Source organism: Cavia porcellus, unplaced genomic scaffold, assembly GCF_034190915.1.
Source record: "Cavia porcellus strain 051 isolate PalLab524CR breed Dunkin Hartley unplaced genomic scaffold, mCavPor4.1 scaffold_17, whole genome shotgun sequence".
In the NCBI taxonomy this organism is placed as follows: Eukaryota; Metazoa; Chordata; class Mammalia; order Rodentia; family Caviidae; genus Cavia; species Cavia porcellus.
Genome location: NW_026947500.1, coordinates 40,675,523 through 40,685,512, shown reverse-complemented (window position 1 = coordinate 40,685,512; position 9,990 = coordinate 40,675,523).

The window sequence follows — 9,990 nt, the reverse complement described above, 5'->3', positions numbered from 1 at the left end:
AAGTGACTCAGTTTGGATGATCTTCTAAAGGCCTCGTGATTGCCATGTGAAGAATATTCTAGGCTAGCTTGGTCCCAGGAAGAGAAAGAGATATATGTGAAGCAGAGTAGTCCCAACTAAGGTGCCAACCTCTGCTCACTTGGCTGAGAGAGGAGCACTGCACCAGGACTAGCAGAGGCCTGATCATTGTTCAAGCCCAGTCTTGATCCACCTACTCCTCATCAACTCCCCAAAAGGCAAGATGTGAGAATAAATGACTGTTGTTTTAAGGTAGTGAGATTTGGGCTTGTTTGTTACTCAGTGACAGCTAACTGATACAAAAGACTCTTTATCAGAGATTTCATCAAATTTCCCCCGTATAGCTATCTGAAAGGCCAGGCGCTGCTCATCCTTCATTATTTATAAGAAATTTCATTCATCAGGGAGGTACATCTTCCACCTTCCTTGCTGTGTGCACTCTGGCAAGAGAATATTTGTAAGAAGTTTGGATCCCAGCACAGGAAATTCTGTATCAATATAAAAAAAGGAGGGTATGATTAAAAAATGTCACAAAAAGATCAAGGCTGCTACTTGTAAGGAATTTGGAGGAGGTGATTAGGAATGAGATGTGAATTAGGAAGAAAAGCTAGAATTTTAAAGGACATTTCCCGTAGAAGACAATGAGAGCTGAGCTATGGGGACTGGGCTTTGCTCCTCAGGAAAGCCGTGCTCAAATTTGCTGGTCAAATATCTTATATTCCAAACTCTTGTTACAAACGAAAGAACAAAACAAACAAACCAAAAAGACTATGTTGCAAGCCTCAGAGAAAATGTTCCTTCAGTCATTCAACAAAGCTTTACTGAACTTTGCCAGGCCCTGGAGATGGCTTGAGTGACTTCCCTGAGGCCTGGGTATCCTGGAAGCTGGGGTAGAGGGACAGATGGACGTGCGGACACATTAGTATAACCAAGTGGGAGGCGCTGGTGCAGAGATGGAAACCAGACATTGCAGGGACCCAAAGGAGAGGATGCGCCACTTGTTAAGGCTGAGGAGGATGACACAAGAGCCAAGGCTGAGCCTTGATGGGGAGACATTGTCCAGGGGACACAGGGTGAGGCGTGAGGCGAGAGGACACTGCTGTTTGCTGGGGTTCCAGTCACAGTCATGATTTTCCTCTGTCTCTCTGTGCTCTCATTCTGGACTTCTCGGCCCCTTGCTTTAGTTCTCCCCTGGATGTGGATGGCCTCTACATGTATCTCCTCAGGCCTTACCGCTGAGTCAGCTGCCTCCACACACCACTGTGGAGCCCCACGGCCGCTCACCTCGGAACTCCTCACCTTCAACCCAGAACCTGGGTTCTCCTGGGAGAGAGTTTTCTCAGCAGACGACTCCATCTTCTGCCTGGTCACTCAAGCCGGTTGGTACACAGTTCCCAGGACACCACCACCTGGGGGACGACAGGGTTTATTAAAATCCAGATCGCTGGGCCCACTCAGAGTTCCTGATTCAGTGAGGCCTGAGAATGTGGGTGTCAAGTTCTGGGGACCACAGTGGGAGAGTCAGTGAGCTACAGGCACCTCCAAATCATGTCCTGACTCAGAGCTGTCATCGTTCCCTCACAGCCACTCCCTTTCCACGTTTGTGTTGCTGGAAATGGTGGCAGCACCCAGACACTTTCTAAGATGGAAACCTAGGGGTTACCCAGAAGTCTTCATCTCCTTCAGGCCCTCTGGCTAAAAGATCCCAGATCCTGGCAGCTGTCTTCCATCAGCCTGTCCCCAGTGCCTGGCTCTATCTGCTCCCTCTCCTGTCAGCATCTCTGCCTCAGCCTCCCCTTGTGGGACCAGAGTTTCAGGTTCCTTCTCCATATCCCTGCCAGGTGGGCTCTGTGCGATGCTGCTAATCCTGTCTGTTACCCCCAGCTCCCCGTTCACTGTGGCCGAGCTCCTGTCTGGAGCTCCCGGGATCCCCCTCCCTCATCTGTCAGCACTCAGTGTAACAAACACCTTCCTCTCCCTGGAACTGTTCCTTCTCCTCTGCCCCCCCCCCACCTGTGCTGGTGTCTCTCAGGGGCTCCTGACAGCCCCCTAGGTCTGGTCCCAGGGTTGCCCACCCCATCATCCCCTGCCCGCCTCTCCTGCTGTGCAGCAGACCCACCAGGGAGGAAGTGGGTTTGTTGGTTTTAAAAAACCACTTTGCTTCCACGCTTCCCGCTGTGCCTGGCATCGAGAGTGCCCTGGCCTTGCCTTGGGTTACCCTGGAAGAAGGCTCTGAGGGTTTGAGCCAGTCATTCTGTAGGAAGTGCCTAAAGGAAACCAGTAGGGAAAGGAAAGAGAAGGAAGTGGAGAGAACCAAGTGTCCCCCTGGGGGGCAGGAACCACCAAACCTCAGTCCTTCATGGGACTCTGGGAATATAAAGTACCCCCCAGAGTGATCTCACTCGGAGGTGTCTATGGAACTGTACTCACTATCTGAGGCCTTAACTCTCCAGTCTGTTCTGCCTGTGTGAAGGATGAATGTCCCAGGGTCTCCATCCATGTGGTCAGCAGCCGTGGGCATGCATCCATGGATGCCGAGGGGGGTGGGCAGCCACGGGTGGCCCTGGCACAGGGCTCACTGAAGGAGTGCATGTGATTAAGCAGGACCAGGAGGCAGATCGGTGTGCATTGGAGCCCTGAGAAGGGCCCTTCTCCTGGATGACTTCTGCAGCAGACCATTCGGTGTCCGCGTTGGAGCACTCGTGGTGGGGGCTCCACTCTCACCGTCCAGGACCTGAGGGTGTCAGCTCTGCACTGCCTGACACAGCAGCCACTGTGACTGTGGAGCACTTGAAATGTGAGGAGCTGAGGAGCTGAGTTTTAAATCGCATTCCACTGAATGAATTTTAGTGCAAACATCAGCAGGCATGGTAGGCAGGTAGTGGTGACTGCAGTCAGAGCAGGGTTGGGGTTCCGACCACTTCTCCACCCTCTGTGTCCGAGGCCAGCAGCTGTGGGTGTCTGAAGTCACAGCCATCGGGCTTGCCATGCCATTTGGGGCTCAGCTGTTCAGTCTGTGTCCAGCTGCCCCCTGCAGGATTTGAAGAGCAATGGGGAGAAGCCGAGGTGATCGCTCACCCTGGCAGCTGCCGAGCCTCCTGGTCCCCAGGAGCCTCTCTGCATGGAAGACGCTCTCTCTCCCAGGCACTGGCTGCACAGGATGACGGGTGTCAGTGATTTTGGCTTCCCTCTCGGAACTCTCGGAGAGGGCTTGGAGGAGAAGCCATGGGGTCTCGGCCACCTCTCTATGGATTTAGCATAGTTTAAGAGGGGGTGCGCATGGGCGTCCCCCAGCCTGTACAGCCTGAGCAGAGCAGAAAGGTGGAGGGAAGGTGAAAATCAACCCAAGTACTTTAATCAGGGCATCAATCTCTGCCGGTCCTCAGTCCTCCTGACTCTCCGGCCTTAAGACTTGGACTCTGATCTACACCACTGACTCTGTGATGCTTAAACTCACCACCAGCTTTCTGGGTCCTCAGTTTGCAGACAGCAGATGGTGAGATTTCTCAATCTGCATAATGGTGTGAATACACACACACACACACACACACACAAACATGGGGGTGATCAAAAGATAGTGTAAATGTGTAAATTAAAAAAGAACCCGATTGTTGTAGTAAAAGACACATTGCCAAGAACGATGGGACGTGTGTTTAAGAGGAGGAATATTCTGGGGCTGGGGATTTAGCTCAGTGGCGTAAGCACCTGCCTTGCAAGCAGGCAGTCGTGAGTTTGATCCCTGGTACCGATAAAAAAATGAAAAAGACAAAAAAAATCTAAAAAAAAAAAGAGGAGGAATATTCTGCAGGGAATTAGTGGCACTGTGGCTTTTACTATAATGAATTTTAATTTGAAAATTCACCATATTTTACCATCTATTTCATGGATCAAACATACAGCAATTTCCGTCAAATAAAACATGACAGTGCGGCTTCCCCACCTTATTCATGTGTGGCTTTCTGGCTGTTCCTCAAAGGTAAAATGAAGATGAAAGATAGACATTTGGAAGCAGCTGAGTGGGAAAAGGCACAACCTGAGACGCTTATAAAAGAAGACTTCCAGAGCTGCTTCAGAAAGTGACAGAGATGATGGGATGTATGCAAAATAGGGGGGTTAATGGCAATGGGTACTGTAATGAAATTTAAAATGTAAACATTCACTGTATTATCGCACTGCATTTATATATACACACATATATAAATATAGAAACATATACACATAACAAACCAGTATCAGTGTGTGAGTGTAGGAGATTATCTACTTACATTCCCATTGGTTCTGTTGTTCTGGAGAACCCTGATGAATTCAGGGCCCGTTTTCAAATTGTAAAACAAACCTCCCCAAATGAGAGACATTTCCAGAGAAGCAGGGCTTCAGCCAGTGCATCTAAGCCTTTCTTCCTCTCCCTGTCCTCTTGATAGATATAATTTATGGCTCTTGTAGTGAAGCTTCCCACACACGAATTTATGCCACCATAAACCAGAAGAAAAGATTTCAGACTTCAGGGGAGAGCTCGCATGTGGCATAGACCTCACCCCTTGAAATGTCCAGTCATTGTGGCACATAAAGCACACAGGGGCATCACCTGCCTCCAACTCCAGTGCTTACAAGGGCAACATGGCACAAGCCTTTAATCCCTGCTGTTTGGGAAGCTGAGGCAGGAGGCTCACAAGTCCAAAACCAGCTGGGGTAACTTTGTGAGACCCCAACTTGGGGAGAAAAGAAGAAGAAAAAGAGGAAGAGGAAGGAGTCAGAGGAGGAAGAGGAGGAGGAGGAAGAAAATGATCAGTGATGGATCTCAGGGCAGGGCCCTGTCTAGCATGTGGAAGGCTGTGGATTCCATCCTGTTACTAAAAAAAAAAAAAAAAAAAAAAAAAAAAAAAAAAAAAAAGAAAGAAAGAAAACAAAAACCAAAAGAAGGGAGAGGGGAAGAAAGAGAAATTACCAGGCCCCCACAGTGGGGTGGGCCTGAGATTTCTGACAGAGGCTGTGGTCTTGGCCCTCATGGAAGGATGGGAATCCGGTCTTGTATACAGCTGGGGGATGCAGCTGGGCTCACTATGAGCTCAGGAACTGGGGACAAGCCAGACCAGACAGTCCCTGTCTACCAGGTGAACATATAGGACTCTGAGTCTCCTGCCTGGCAGAATTTGGAACCCTAATTCTCACACTGCATAGTGTAGAAATCCCAAGTTGAGAAACGAACATAAAAACATGTTCAATTTCATAAGGAATTCAGCAATCTCAAACACTTCCCCATGCGATGGTGTTATGGATTGAGAACTGGTGGTCAATTTAAAAACGTCAGCTGGATTACATCAGCATGCATTGAGTGAAGCTGCTCCACCTGAGGAAAGTTGCCAGGATAAATAGAGAGAGGAAGGGAGGTGTTTAAGGGTTGAGGCGTTAAGGAGGCCTTGTGGGTTCTCCTATGAGTTGCTGTCCGAGCTGTTGGTTCTCCTGGAGAAGCTTGGGTCTTTACATTGAGCACTGCTTCCTGGCTCCGGAGGGGAAGACATGTGCTGCTTGGTCTCCAGGATGAACTTGTCACGCTGCTTCCTGGCATGTACTCAACTGTGCTTGTCATCGGAGGAGCTCAGGGCCTCCGTGTCACTGAGGACAGCTGTGGTGCCTTTCAGGACAGCCCTGGTCTTTGTTGTGAGTGTGACTTCTCGGCTCCAGCGTAGAACCCTCATCCCACTAGCACAGCTCCTTCATCCTGCTGGCATAGACTTTCTGGCTTCCACCGCTGACCCTTGGGTCTTCCCGGCACAGATCCATAAAAGAGACTGGCGTGAGTCCTTTTTGTGGGCTCTGGGCCTCCAGTTGGACTCGTGGGAGGCATTATCTTGAGCTCTGGGTTTTTATCTGGACTCATGTGGGACATTGCCGTGAAGTTTAGGCTCTTGACTAAATAATCTATGTCTTTGGTATTGTGGATAGATTTCCTGCATTTTCCTGTGTTAACTTCTGGTGACTATTATAAAAATATTATAAATTGAATGTCCTAATCCTAGTTGTTCTCTGTGTACAACCCCTGATTACAATAGATGGGGTCCTCAATTCCAGATGATTTGTGGAATTAGCTCAGCCATTGATGCTGAGAAGGATGACAAATACAGTGCCTATGAGGGAGTCCGGCAACTCTCATTCAGTCACGCAGTCAGTTATTCAGCAGGGATCTCTGGGCACCTACCTTGAACTGGGGCTTAGAGACAAAAATTGCAGTATTTGATCTTGAAGGTATCAGACAATAAATAACACACAGAATAGACCAGTAGTGATGAGAGCAATGAAGAGGAGGAACAGGGAAGGGGATGAGGAATTTATGGTGGAGGATGCTATAGTTTAAAATATCAGCCAGGAGCAGTGGCACACATCTGTACTTCCAGCCATTTGGAGGATCTCTTGAGTCCATCGGTTTGCTGTCAGCCAGGGAATTCTGGCAAGATCTCATCTAAAAAAATATGATCCAGGAAGCCTCACAGAGAAAGGAGGTGATGAGCTGAGTTGAGTGGATATTGAAGGGGAGAGTATTTCTAACAAAGGAAGAGCAAACACTGATGCCCTGGGATGTATGACAGGTTTTAAAATATAGGCAGGAGTTCAGCAGGACTGACGGGGCAGCAAGAGGGAGAGGAATGGGAGACGGAGCCAGCGAGGTGAACTGAATCTGATAGATGTTTTTCGTGTATTTTTTAGGAGTTTATATGTTACTGTGAGCCACTAAGAAGAGGAATGACATGATCCGATTTATGTTTCCACAGGAGTCAAGGATTAGTGTAGAATTTTTTGACCTGAAAAATTGGATGGGAAGAGCTGTTATTAGCTCAGGTGGGGGAACAGAGGTTAAACAATAACTTTTTCTGGGGGAGGGGAAGACGAGATTCGGTTATGTACAGAGGACATAAAGATATTGAGTAGACACTTGGAGCAAAGCATTTAGAATTAGTAGAGGACATCTATGTTGGACATGTATTTTGGAGGCGTCCTACCCAATGATTTAAAACCCTGTGACTAGATGCGATTGCTAAGGGCATAAGAGAATACAGAAAAGAATAATCCGCTGACTAAGAACTGGAGATGTCACAATGTTATGGGGTTAGCCTGTACACACATCCAACAAACAATGCATTCCTGTTGAATAAGAAGTAATAGACCAAGTTGAAAATTAAATATGCTGAAATTGTTCAAGTGGTTCAAAGAAAGCCTAGGATTCATATAATGAGGAGAGATTATGAAACATAAACAGGTGGATATGATACAAAGAACCAGGTAGAAATCCTGTGAATGAGAAACACAACTATTAAAAACCTTGGCTGGGAATATAGCTTAGTGGCACAGTGCCTGCATGTGAGTTCAATTCCCCGTTAAAACAATAACAACAACAACAAAAAAACCCCTGCCTGTGAGTTCAGTTCCCAGTAAAAAAAAAAAAAAAAAAAAAAACCAAAAACAAAACAAACAAAAAACAAAACCTCAATGAATGGATTAAACACTAGACTGTACTAGACACAACAAAAGAGAAAATTAGTGAACTGGAAGGCAGAATGGAAGAAATCCACCATAATAAAGAAAAGTCTCCCAGGTGTTTCTATTAAGTGTTCTTTTGGAACAAGCTGCCCATTTTCTAGGCTCAGAATCACTGCCTTGAACTGTTAAGCTTTTGAATTAGAATGCAGAAATGGAACAAAACTCTTAACAAAAAAGGGTTAATTTATTTGTAGAATCAGAAAAAGGTTCAGTGGTGGGACTGAAGGTCTGGATTAATAAGACCTAACAAGTGTTGATAATGTAGTGTGTGCCTGTCCCTGTTCAAAGTGCTGTACATGGGTTGGGAGCAGGGAGGGGCTTGGAGGTAGGGGTAAAGACCAGGTGGTACCTCGGCAAGTTGAGTGACAGTAGCTTTTCCACACACTGGGTAGCGTTTTCTCTGATTTTTTCTTCTCTCTACTTTTTTGTTTAGTTTTCCAATCTTATTTTTTTATACAATGCTGGGGATTGAACCCAGAGCTTCACACATGCTAGCCACATGCTGTGCCACCAGGCCACACCCCAGTACTTTTCTTTCCTTTCAGTAGTTCCTAACCCCAGTCTCCTCTCCGTGATGTCAGTGTACCTTCTTTTTTTTTTTTTTTTTTTGTCTTTTTCATTTTTATCGGTACCGGGGATCGAACTCATGACCGCCTGCTTGCAACGCAGGTGCTTATGCCGCTGAGCTAAATCCCCAGCCCTAGTGTACCTTCTCTTGGGTTTCTGGGTCTACTCAGCAGTAAGTCAATTGTTTAGTGACTTTTTTCTATTTTTAAAATCAATTTGTGGTTGTTCTGGGACTAAACATTGTAAGAGCAGGGATACACACATTGATTAGACATGGAGCTAAGCATCTTACTGGAGACAAATATACAATCCCCTCATTTCAATATAGGTGTGATGAGTGTCACCACAAGGACTATGACAGGTGCCCAGTAAGCATGACATCCTGTGCGCAATGCCCACAGAAAAGAAGCAGAATTAAGTACACGAAAAATGGGAAGGGAATTGGCATCCTAGACAATGGGAATAGTGCGATCCTGGGCATGGAAATCTGGAAATTCAGTGGCCACGTGGAAGCATGGGAAACATTTAAGTTGTAGCTAAATGGGCCAGCTGGGGTGGCTCTGCATTGCACTGGGGTACAGTTGAAATGTCTTAGCTCTCCTTAGGTTGTCTTGCATGATTTGACCCGTCTCGTCTCTTACCGTCACCTGTACCCCCCCTTCTTTTCTTCTATCATTCTGAATTACCTGCAGTGGCCTGCATAGAGCTTAGCGCACTGCTGGCATTTGACACATGGTTGTTGAACGAGCGGCAGAAGAAAAGCATGGGAAATGCAAGGAATGGATGAGCCATGGATGACTCTGCTTAGAGTAGAAACTGAGGTACCTGCACCTAGAAAAGGCTACATCACCTCAGAGGACTCAGACACTAGATACAGTGCAGAGTTCAGTTTGCGGGTGTCTTAGTTAACTTCTCAGAGACACAATACCTGGTACCCACCAATTAACGGAAGTGGGGTTTATATAGCTCACATGTTCTAGAAGTTTCAGTCCATACTCTGCTGGCTCTAAGGCAGAAAGGGCATGGGAGACTTTGGGCAGGGATCAGCTCATGAGGGTGCTAAGTTCTTCAGTGGATTAGTTCTTTGATGAGTTCATAGCCAAATGGGATATTAGGAGGTGGGGCAGATGAAAGAGTGGGTCATGGGTGTGGGGTCTTGGGAACTGTGTCTTCCGTCTGGCCCTTCCTCCCTGTCTCTGTGTTTGCGGGGTGCTAGGAGATGAGCAGCTTTCCTCTATCATGCCCTCTGCCGTGATGTTTCTGCCTCCCTGCAGGCCTACAAACAACAAAGGCAAATGACCATGGACTGAAGCATCTGATACCATGAACACAAACAAGTATTTCTGCTTTTATATTATTATCCTCAGGTATTTTGTCACAGCAATGAAAAGCTAACATATACACTAATTCTTATCATTCTCATGGTATCTTCTCAGAAAGCTCAGAATAAGAGATTTGCTGTAGATAATTTACTAGTAAAAGTCAAGACTAAGACATGCATTTAGGTTTTTTAATTCCAATATGGGTTTTCTGAATCAGGCACAGCCCACCATGAAGGAGCTGCTCCAGGGCTGGCTCCCTATGACATGGCCCAGGTTCTGGAAGAGTCTTTCCTGGAAGTTCCTACATATGTGGAACAGAAGGGACAGTAAGTGTCCCTTATCCTAAAGCTTTGGGTTCAGCATTCCACTTGAGCAGATTGGTACCAACGTCCCAGATTAGTACAAGTCAAATCTTAGACCTATATAGTGAACAAGCCCCAGAGAGTTCTGGGTTGGCAGTACCAGGGCACAGAAGCTGCCAGGCAGGTGGAGATCAGCACCATGTGAGCTGGTGCTGCCAGTTCCCACCTGCCTTTTCCTCTTTGCATCA